Source organism: Phlebotomus papatasi, chromosome 1, assembly GCF_024763615.1.
Source record: "Phlebotomus papatasi isolate M1 chromosome 1, Ppap_2.1, whole genome shotgun sequence".
Taxonomy (NCBI): Eukaryota; Metazoa; Arthropoda; class Insecta; order Diptera; family Psychodidae; genus Phlebotomus; species Phlebotomus papatasi.
Window position 1 is genome coordinate 13,372,461 of NC_077222.1, and position 12,660 is coordinate 13,385,120.

Genomic DNA, 12,660 nt, shown 5'->3' on the forward strand with positions numbered 1-12,660 from the left:
TGGCACATTTAAGAATTCTGCATTATTGTTTTCGGAATTAGGCCCTTTCGGGATTTTGGCGTTCAAGATTTCGACCCATCTTTTCACTTTCGGGATCCACTTTCGGGATTTTGGTCTTCTCGGAATATTTGCTTTAGGGATTTTTGAATTCAGTTTCAGTTCAGTTCAGTTTATTTTCATCTCATTTAGGCTTTTTAACCCCCTTCCCATGCGGCCATCGCCGTCTTAGCGTTGATACCAACCTCCGGGATAAAAACGATGGAAAATCTCTTCACTGGTTGTATGTTATTTGTTACAATATAATTTCGGAATTTCCGTTTCGTGTGATATTGGGATTCGGAGTTATAGCTTTACGACATTCTGACCAATTCGTGATTTAGCCTTTTCGGGATTTTGGCTCCGGATTTTAGTTTTCGGCATTTTGACTGGGATCCATTGTTATAACTATGTTATGCTTTTTAGTTTTTACTTTTTATTAGGGGGTTCGAACCTAGAACACCTAGAACACTTGCGTCATAGTCTATTAAATCTATTGGAAAATTTCTTGAGTTGTCCAAGTCCCAGACTTTCTGCGAATATTCTTTGATCTTCTTTGTATTAATAAATTAATTAATTAGCTCTATTTTATTTACATTTTATATTTTATTTATATTTCTGGGCCTTATATTGACGTCGAGACAGGGATGTCTCTACAACAAAGCTGACGACCTCACTAAATACACCATTAAACGGGATCTACCTTCGGACGACTCAAGCTTAGGACAACTCAATTTCTTTTCTATGTTCTTAATGGATTTCACGCATGACTTTTTCTCATAATTTGAGGTGTTGAACTAGCTAATAATATATAATATTAGAATGGATGAAATTAATTAAAAACATATAGAAAAAAATAATTTGTTTGAAGCTTGAGTCGTTCAAAGGTAGCACGCTTCCCCTAAGTTCAGATATACATCCCTTAGCCTGAAAACTAAACATTTAAAACCTGTATTACTACGATATTCTTTCAAGGATATTTTTTAAATAGTCTTTTTGTTGTTCATTCTAATTTTAATTAAGAAAACCTTGATGAACCAAAAAGGTAATTGATCTTTTCATCATAAATTGAAGAGAGAAATTGGTGTGAATTTTGGAAAAAATATTTAAAACGGTTTTGCCCGTTTTGTCCTACTTTTTGGATTAATTTTTAGACTGATTGTCTTGTAATAATTTGACTAGTAATGTGTCCGGGTGTTTAGTTGTTGGCTTGTGTCGTATCGTCGAGTTTTGACTATGGACAGAACTTGTTGGAAATACGGGAAAGTGCCCATGCTTCGTGCGATCATAAGCTATTTAATGACTAAATTTTGCCTACCGTAAGTCCGGGTGACTTTGACATCCTCCTGTTCGTAAACTTTTTTTTAATCCTAATGTTTAAGAGCGGTTCTCATCGATCAGACATGGTACAACAGAATGGTAAAGACCACCCTTAAGTTCTAAGTAAAGGCTGTCAAAGTCATCCGCACTTACGGTATATTTCTTAAGAAATGTGACTCATAGGGGAATGTAGGCATGGTTCGCACACAGTGAACCTTCAAACGATGCAAATTCTCTCTTTGTTTGCAAAGAGCTGACCTGCCATTTCTCATCTCGTTTCATGAGCTTAATAATGATTTATCTTATAGCTAAGATTTGACGAACTAGTTCTTTGGAAACAAAGAGAAAATTTGCGTTGTTTGAAGGTTCACTCTGTGCGAACCATGCCAACATTCCCCTAGGGGATAAATTTATTCAATACGAAGTTTATAGTATCGTACGAAGTATGGGCACTTTCCCCTAAACTTACTACATTTCAGAAGTAGGATTAACTCTTTAATGTGAAGCTTCTTTAAGGCGTTAATTGTTATTAGACTTTAATAATTGCTTGAAAGTGACTATAGTGATATCTGTAAGTGAGAAAGGACCCTGAAGATTAATTTCCATGGGTGAGATGCATAGGGGAAGGCGTGTATAAGGGCTAGAAATGGTAGAGAAGGGGTTATAGGAAATAATGGAGGGAAATGGAGTAAAAGACATCGTCTATTGATGGCCATTGTTGAATTACGCACCACTCGATTGCACAACACTTGAAATCCCCAAATGAATACATAAAGTGGAACCCTTACCGCCTTAATCGATTACAAATGGAATGAATGGAGCATAAATTCTTCCTTGCTCTTTTTCACTCCTTTGGCTTTTCACTCTATAGTAAATGAAATGCAAACCAAGCATCATCATTTGATTCTTATATTCTCAAACCCCAACATTGGGAACTGGAAGAGCCACTTTTGTGCCACCCACATCAACTGATCCTCTCTTGCACACAAAAGCCGATCACAATTGAATCACTGAAGCGCCTCACAGCGATTGTATTCCCAGGGATAGAATATGGAAATTATCCCTAACACCCTCTCTCCTTCATTCTTTCGCACTGTCACTCTAACAGTGGGTGATGTTGGGCTTTTGGGTGTCCGTGAGTGGGTGGTTTGGGGCGCGAATTGCAGTGCAGCTGAAATCAGTCGTGAAAGCTCCACCGAAAAGCTTTCCACGCAGTGTACTGAAGAGTTTCCAATGGTATTTGGAGTGGCATGTGACAAGCCATTTAAAATGACTAACAATTGAGGAATATTAAGTAAATTGTTCTATATCAAATGCCTCAATGGCTAATTCAATAATACAATTTTCTCCTTCGATACCCCTCATTTTCATCCAATACTCTTCTCCGAAGAGGGACAGAAAAAAAGCACCCTCATTCACCCAACCATTTCAGAGAGGAAAATCATGAAAATTGTGTGAGTGCTTCAACTCTAAATTATTCCTATAGAATCCTCAAGTACTTTTCAATGGGCCAAATGTCCCATGAAAAAGAATTTCCATGACTTTTCTCCCTCTATCTCCTATACTTTTAAGCTCAAAATGTGAACTTTCCATTTTGCTCTCCCACTCAGTAGGGAAAAAAATTATAAAGAAAAATGACCTATGTCGGAAAGAAAAATCTAGTAATACAACACCTAAATCAATATAAGATTTCATGTGAAATTTTTAAGCACGATAGCCTCCTCCGAACTTCCAGAAGTTTTCCAAGAAATGCTGGAAAATTTCGCGTGGCGCCAAAGAAACCTCCCGCTCAAAGTAATGGAAGATGCATGAGAGTTAATTTGGAAAATGTTGCTGTAATTCTCTCATGATCACAGGTATTGCAATGCTGAAGATTAGTTAACGAGCTTTGATCGAGCTAATTTTTACAAGGTTTGTTTGTTTTAAATATTATTTAAGAGATTACTGTTTATTCAGCATGGCAATTGTCTAATTTATAAACATAATTTTATCCATGAACAAAACCTTTTATCTGGTACAACTTACCATTTTTCCTTAATCCGAGACACTTCGCTTTGCCTCTTAAACTGTCTACACATTAGACAAATTATTGAAATAATAGCATTTCAATGTGACATTGAAAAGAAACTTCAATATTGAAGCGAATATTGAAACCAATATTTCAATAATTGCCTACACACTGAACAAATTGACTTCAATATTAAAACTTCAATATTAAAAACACCAGTCTAGTCAGGGATTCACAGACCTTTTGGGATTTTCTTCCGTATTTTGTCAAGAACATCAAAAAATACCCAAGTCAGTCAGAAGATTTCTCCAGTTTCCTCCAGAAATACCAGATCTTCTGGGATTTTCTTGTTCTTTATGCCCAAAGTACTTCAGATACATGCTGTGGTCAGAGGATTCCTGGAGCTTCCTCCAGGAAATACCAGATCTTCTGGGATTTTCTTGTATATTATGTAAAAAACACGTCAGATATTTTGTGTGGTCAGAGGATTCCTGGAGCTTCCTCCAGGAAATCCTAGATCTTCTGGGATTTTCTTGTTCATTATGCCCAAAGCAATTCAGATACATGCTGTGGTCAGAGGATTCCTGGAGCTTCCTCCAGGAAATCCCAGATCTTTTGGGATTTTCTTGTATACTATGTCAAAAACACTTCAGATTGGATACAAAAGCCAAATAGAATTAATAACTTGAATTCTCACAGACTTTCAGGATCATGCTTCGTATCGTACCGTAGGAGAGTTTACCATCGCGAGCAAAAGGACTAGATGGCCACAACCACAAGCCTTCGTTCCCTCTGTAGGATTCCATTTCGTATCATAAAATTATAATTATACAAAGTGCTTTGGGCATTATGGACAAGAGAATCCCAGAAGATCTGGGATTTCTTGGAGGAAGCTCCAGGAATCATCTGACCACAGAATGTATCTGAAGTGCTTTAGGCATAATGAACAAGAAAATCCCAAAAGATCTGGGATTTCCTGGAAGAAGCTCCAGGAATCCTCTGACCACAGAAAGTATCTGAAGTGTTTTAGGCATAATATTCAAGAAAATCCCAGAAGTTCTGAGATTTTCTGGAGGAAGCAGGTGATTAGTGCTGACCAAGTTGGGTTCTTGAGGAGATTGAACAAGATAACCAAGATTTAACAAGATAACAAGATATAACCAGATTCCAAGAATCTGGGATTTTCTGGAGAAAGCAGGAAGAGATGTGTCTTGACTTGGATTTTGATCTTGGAGGTGTTTTCATTTCTGAACAAGAAAAATCCGGCAGTTCTGTGATGTTCTGAAGGAAGAAGATTCCTGACCTTTAAAAAATATTGAAGGAAATATCAAATCAATTTGATATTTAGAATTTCTTTGAAATTTTATTTCAATGTGACTTTGAAATTTTTTATTGAAATAATTTGGCCTAGTTTGTAGCCACTCAAAATAATGAAATAAATATTGAATAAAATGTTCCATATTGAAACAAATATTTCAATATTACACAAGTAGAATGTCCAAAGAAAGAATCACTATTTTCACAAGCTAAAACAATCTCCCCTCTAGATTTATAACTAACTTTCCCATATCAATTGGATTTATTTCATCTCGAGGTTTCTTGCGTGACTAAAAGAAATTGTCGTCAAGTAGAATCCTTATTTTTTCACCACTTTCCACCCCCAAAAAGCAAAAGAAAACAAACAATTGCCAGAAATTTTCCGTTAAATAACAACGAATTTCAATTAGTAAAAACAATTTTGCACCATTCGTGAATTACTTCATATAACCGCACATACCTCTTAAGTCAATGCCATATAATTGAGTTCACAAATTCGTTGCCGGAAAATGACTGAAATTTTTTTTGCTACTCCTTTTTCGTCTCAACGAATTTCATTTACCGTGAAATTGTGTCAGTTCTGCAATTTCCAAGCTATGAGAAAGTTTTCAACCACACAGAAGAGGAGGGAAAAAAAGCAGAAAAGGAGTCTTCCTCCACCCACAAGAAAATTAACAGAAATGAAACACCCTCTAATTAGCAGGAGTTTTCAACTATATTGCAGATTTTAGCAACTTTTACCTCCTGAATCCGTGCCGAAAATGTTTCTCTTGATTTTTAGAACAAATACACGTATTCATGCTTAATCCACTTCAGCCATATTCGTATTCACAGTTGCTTGTTTTGTTACGGAAAAAAAACTTTAACGGGGACCAGAAACTTCTTTATTGCCTGAAATCTAGAAAAGGATTTCGAAAGTACATTACAATATCTCGTTTTTTTTTTATAACTACATACCTGACATCTCTGTTCACTATGAAGCTTTACAAAAAAAAATGTTATTGTTTGTACGAATTGCACAAAAGTTTATTTCTTTGTGCATTTTTGCACATAAAAGAGTCTTGGAGAATTAGAAAGTTGATCTTCAAATTTAAAATTAACTAAAGCAGCCCGTCTGACCGTTAACTCTTATAAAAATACCTCTTAGGGTAAGATGGGGTAATTTGAAGTCATGTCTAATTTGGAACAGTGAGATTTCCTAACAGTTTTAGATGGCAAAAGGAAAGAAAATAACGAAGAAGTACTCTCGAATGTAAAATCTTGTACTTCTTCATGGTTTTCTTTTCTCTTTTACCATCTGAAACATTGAGGAAACCTCAAAATTCTAAAATAGACATGATTCCGAATTATCCTATCATACCCTAGATAATATACGCGAAGGACATTGTTTTGAGCTCGTAGCGGTGAGCATCGGAACTACAAAAATATCAAGTGAGTACGAAATGCTAACCGATTTCAATTCAGCTGAAAATATTATGTGTTTTCAGCTGAATTCTGGTAACCTTTAAATGACACTCGCGAGGCAGTTCCATTATCTATATATTTGTTAGTACTTCTTGTTCGAGAATTGCTGACCGGTCAGCTGATCGACATAGCAAAAATAGGATAAAGTCAGCCCTGTTCGCCATGTAAGCACTTTTTGACTATCTAGTGGCCTCTACACACTAGAGAAATTTATGTCCATATTGAAGCAAATTTCCTACGCTTGTGTAGGAAAAACATTTCAATGGCTCCGTTCAGTAATAACCTTTCGAAGAGACAAAGCCACTCCAAAGCCAAGCCAAACCTATTTGAAGATCTACCGGAAGCCTAAAATGCAAGTTCATATACCCGCCGCTTCAGCGCTGATTGTTCTGCCATTTCGAATTTCGATATTCTTGACAATTCAATCGTCAACAATGTCAGCAACAGTGTGCAAACTTTTGCTGCAAAAAGTGAGTTTTTGTGTAGTTTTGTGGAATTTCAGGATGGTATAACGTCTTAATAGCAATTTCATTAAAGAAAATTTTTGTGTAACTTGTCGGTTTAAACGTTCGAACTTCCAACAGGTATTTAGGTAAGTTCTCTCTGATATACCTTCGAATCGGTAAAGGAAAAACCTGGACCGGCGAAAGCTCTCAAATCGGGAAGTTTATTACTAAACGAGAAGAATATGGACATAAATTTCCCTAGTGTGTAGATGCCATAAGGTAAAACTAATCTAAGCATTTAAGATTAAGTGGTACTTCAATATTCATAATATGTTCTGTTCCAATAATCTAAAAGGTTGTTATTACGTCTCTTTATTTAAAACTCATTTTAAAACAAGTCCCGAAAAGTGCAGAAACAATCATAATTGGGGAAAATACTTCAAAGAGATTCATTTAAATTCTCGAGACGTATAGATATGTGAGTACATATTGCTTCAAAGTGTCTTTATACAATAATTTATTTTAGTCTGACAAGAATTTCATACCTTGCGAGGCCATTAAAGCTTAAGGATGACCAAAAGTACCCTATGCTGAAAATGCTGCTCACTGGATAGTGTCACGGGACATGTTGCTCAACAGTGAATAACAACTTTAAATATTTTTCAAGATACTTTTCAATTTACAAAGTTTCTCTGAAGTGTTTTATTTCATTTATAGTATTCATTTTCACTGGTTGAAAAATATCATATCACTGTGGTTGTTACTCCTACAGTTTGTACACAATTTAAATATTCAAAGGCTGCCGCATTCAAAGGCAGACCATCCCTTACTCCATGATTTTGATAAAGATGAAAACATCGAATGATTAAAAATCTTTAGATACAGTACCCAAGGAGATGAAATTTCTGATTCAGACACCAGAAAAGAACTGACTAAAACTCCGAATGTTTAGATATAAGTAAAAATATCAAAATATTATGTAAAATTCAATAAATGGCAGCGGCTGCCACTTGGTCCTTCTGTGACACTTTTAATTAGGGTTCTACGAAGTCTTAACAAGATATTTTTTTCAGAGTATCTTTTTAAACGATTTAATGCATGGTTTTTTCGAAGAATTTGAGGCATTGGAGTAGCTATAAAAATATAATACTACATGTGGTTTCATTCATTAATAACACATTAAAAAATGAGTAATTCGAAGCTTGAGTCGTCCGAAGGTAGTGCACTATCTCCTAAGCAAAACTAATAAATATTACACGTAAAACCAATTTTATAAGTTAATTTTTTTTTCTAAATTTATTTCAGTTTTCTTTTTAATTGGAATTTCCATCGGTTTATAATAAACAGAACACAAGGAAAAATTTTACAAAAATTAAAGAATTTTTGTAAATAATTTATAACATAAATGAAATCCAGAAGTTGAAGATCTGTCTTTTAGTGAAATTGAATATTTTTTCCGAATAAGCATATCGCTGCTTGTAAATTGCAAGGAGTCAAGTCATTGATATCTGAACAAAACAATACATTTATTCTTGTCTGAGAATTAATATTAACATCGAACCTTTCATATTTTTATCTTTCAAAATGGTTTTTTTTAGTTGACTCCTTGTCATTGTGAATGATGAGAGATTCTTTCTAGAACAAGAATTATAAAGGATTAACTTTGTTTTACAAAAATATGAAGGATAAATCTATTTTGTGCTCCTTAACTTCAAACAAATCGCGCAAGCAATCAAAAAAGAATAATATTTTAACAAATACCTATTTCTAATATGGAAATTTCATGACTTGTATTACCTGAAAATTCATCAAATTCTCTTTCTAAGTGCATTAACATATCAAAATTAGAATGAAATAAGATAACCCGATAACCTCTTGCAATATTTAAGTAGCGATCAAGTATGGGGTAAGTGGTTGTCAGCAGTGACACCTCTAATGATAGTCCAGCCAGGTTTAGTGAGAAAAGTAGGCAATCAGGCAATTTAGGGTTACTAGTCAACTCATTTACACATTTCCCGATTCAACACGAGATTTAACGAGCACATCTCTGCGTCAAAGAAATGTACAGCAAAACAATTTCGAAATTTTGAAGTGTAAGATTTGAATATTGTACAGTTCGACATCTTTGACAACCTATTATCATAGCCAGGGGGGTGACATTAGCTCTGAAAAATGCGACCAGTTCTAGTGTAAATTTTTTCCCGTTTTCGTACACATTTCACGAGATATCTTCGAAACTACGTAGGTTGACAATTTGGGGTTTTCGGTTGCCCTTTCCATATTAAAATGGCTTTTATTTTGTATTTATATTTTATGCTAATTCATTCCACAATGACAGAAAACACATGGGACACATGGGAAACATAGGAAACGTCATGTCCCTGATCATAGCGTTTTCATGTGGTATTAATTTACAACTTCAGTATTCTTCTAGGATTGTTAATAAACATATTTGGTAGGCAGCAAACGAAGTTACTTTTGGATGGAATTCTAATAAAGGAATTCTCTCAAATATAGAGAAAATTTAAATTTTCTTGGAAATGCTTTTGATAAGGAATCTCGAAAAAGCCGGAGTATGTGCGAAGCCTGAAAGACTTCGCCGTATAAGACGTCTAAAGTTAACCGAATTTGACTGCACTGTTTTTGAATTACTTTCGTATTGAGAATAAAAAATAAATATTACAAAATGCTAAACAGTGCTGTATTAAAAAGCACATAGGTGGCGCTCCAGTGACTGTCAGTTCCATCGAAAATGTCAAAATTGAATTTCGAATTTGAACAACTAGCAAACTCCTTATGTCTGCATGTCTATGTCATTCTTTTTTTTATTAATTCTCTGATCTTTATGCGCTCTTCAAGGCATTGGCAGTTGTGAAAAACATGCTGAATTAAATTGACAAGCAAACATTGAAGGATTTTATGTGCACTGAGAGAGATAAAATGTTTTATTCTCCATATCCCGTACGTGAAAAGTACAATTGTGAGATATGATAAAAATTATTTGCATATTCCTGTTACACCTCCCTCGGTAAAAATATCATTCATACATTTTCGCATGTCATAAATTTCACCGTGGAATTTCAAATCGATATGGAAGAGAAGGAATTATATTCATTTTTATATGGCTTATTTGCATTTGCGACGCCCGTCGGGGGAAATTCGTGAAAATTCTTATTAGGTTATCATCCAACACTTCCGGTATATATATTTTATTTCATACACTCGTCGGTTATGACTGTTGAGAGTGGATAAAATTGAATTATGGACACACATTCGCAAATGGTATTTTATTAAAGCTCGCACATCAGAGATAACACTTATTCCAGTCCCACCCTCCAGCTCATTTTGGTTTATGTAAAACCAATAAAAAAGACAGAGAATGTAGCATAGTGAATTGGGAAACAATTACGTCATTCACCAACAACCTCCTCACATTAAAATGGAAGAAATTACTTTATCCCTGAGGAAAATATTCCTGAGCAAATGCTACAGCAAAGAAAATAGAGAAAAAAAAACTGAAAACTTTCCAATGTTGTGGTTATTCGCTTCTACCCGTAAAATAATTAAGGTAAAACACCCCTCGGGGGCTCTATGTATCACTGCTAAGAGTTGCACAAGAGACCATAAAACAATAACATACACGTAAAGTGAGAAGATGGAAAATTTTAAGCCCCCGGGGAAAATTACCACCCACAACTATTCATTAATTCATGAAAAATGGATTCCTTGGGGGTGTTCAAGTGAGAAACATGCAAATATCCAACTTGAATCTCATCAAGAAGAGATTTTCTGAAATAACTTCGACTGACTGGGGGAATATAAATGGCATGTGATTGGAATATTTTATGATAGCTCGGACATCACAATAACACAGAAAAAAAAACTTAATTATAAGTTTTTGTACATTTCCGTATCTATTAAATCTAATTTCAAAGGTTATTCTAATTCAGACTGGGGTAGTGAACCTATTAAGCCTGATGGTCGTATTAGCCCTTCTTGACATTGGTAGGGGTCATTAAGGTTATTACAAGACTTTATTTCGAAGCCCTAGATCTATGTTGCCATTAATAGATCCTATAATATTTCTGTTTAAAATTTTTTTATTTAAAAAAATGTTCCTTCTCATTTTTCTACAGTTGTTATTTTTTTTTTATAAAAAATACTTTTCTGATAAAAAGAGACTTTTTCTATTATATAAAAATAATAAACATAGATTTTAATCTCTATAACTGTTTTATTTTCGTTAGATTCTCGATTTTCAAATATAATCTTTTTAAATAAATAATTTTGATATTATTTCAAGTAAAATTAATAAATTAAGCTCAAGTTTTCAATTTCGAAAACAGGTAGAAATTTTTCAAGAAATATCTTTGCAAAATAAGACTTTAGAAACTTTTATAAGAAAAGCAAAATAAGTCTTGATAAACGTCTATAAACATTCCAATTTTTAAGGGATTCGTACCAGACAATTTCGAAAAAAATACAGTAATTTTGTATTATCGTCATTTTCTTTCGACGTTCGTCAGAGGATTGTCTTCTGCTCAAAATCAAAAAGACTTAATTTTCTCCAAAGCTTTCGGCCCTCAGTATGGGTCTTACTCAGTTTACCGAGTGTCGAAAGTTTTGAAGAAAATTAAGTCTCTTTTGAGAAAAAGACAATCCTCTGACGAATACCGGAAGAAACTGAATATAATGCACAACTACGTAAAACACAATATTTAAAGATATTGCAATTTTGAGCTGTGCCTTTAAAATATTTTCCCTCCAAATTACAATAAATTTTGTCCAATTTACTTTTTAAAATTTATGCAGTAGTATTTTCCTGAGACTTTCCTTCTAGGAATTTTTTTATTAATTCTTCTAGCCATTCACAAAGAGAGCTTGAAAAGTTCGAAGATCCATTTGAAATGCCATGAAGGAGATGTTCTTACTTCTTGATAATTCCGCAATGTGGATGAAGTTTTTTCTATTCGAATTTCTAAATACTCGAGTGTCAAAATCCGTTTTTACTTTGTGGAGAGGAAAAACCAAACCAACAACACTTATTAGGGGAAAGTGCGTTACCTTCGGACGACTAAAGCTTCGGACAATTCAATTTTTTCTCTGTGTTCCTTGTGAATTTCACCCATAGCTCTTTTCTGAAAATTTGAAGCATTGGACTAGCTATTAAAATATAATATTATAATGAGCCAAATTCATTTATAACACATTGAAAAAAATGCTTTGTGCGAAGCATAAATCGTCCGAACACTGAGGAAAAAAGGGGTTGCGATTAACTTTTTTTCCTCGTAATTTTAACACTTTTTAAGTGTAAAAATATATCAACATTTTTTAATGTTAATTTTACACCTTTTTAAGAGTTAAATTAACATGAACAAGGTTAACTTTAACCCACAATACACCTAAAAAGCATAATATTTACACTGATTTCGGATCAATAATGCAGGGTAAAATTAACATTTCCGGAATGTTATTTTAACTTTTTCGGATTTCTCACAGTGAAGATCCGCGCTTTCCCCTACTATTTCCGTTCCCTTGTTAAATTACTTAATAATAACTGAGCAACGCTTCGGCCAGATTTTTAGTGCAATATATACTCTATTTACTAAAATGTTCCTCACGTTGTGCGAAAATTTTCGGTTTTGAAAATTCGAAATATCGTTTAAATCTTCGAACTTCAACGATTTAGTTGGACAATTAAACTTCACTTGTGTTTGTAACCACTCGAATAAAAAGGAACTGAAATTACGTAAGTTACATATTTTCAGTGACAGTCAGAGTTTCATTCTTCAAAAGTGTCTTGAATAAAAGTAAAAGGCATCTAATTTTCACAAAAAATCGTTGATGTTCGAAAAATTCAAACTCAGTTTCAAATATTCGAACAGGGTGGAGAAAATTCATGATATAATACACTAAAGAGCTGGCAAAAGAGTTACTTATTCTTCCCATACAAAAGTAGTGTTTGAAAAATTCGAAGATCTATTTGAAATGCCAAAAAAGTGACGTTCTTACTTCTTGATAATTCCGCAAGGTGGCTGAAGTATTTTTTGTTCGAATTTCGAAGTATTC

The 12,660-nt window shown here is 34.1% G+C and overlaps 1 protein-coding gene across 1 annotated transcript in view; it reads left to right on the forward strand.

The window, feature by feature from the left end:
- LOC129800050 (uncharacterized) overlaps positions 1 to 12,660 on the forward strand; it is a 464,496-nt gene that overhangs the window by 107,964 nt on the left and 343,872 nt on the right. The window lies entirely within an intron of this gene.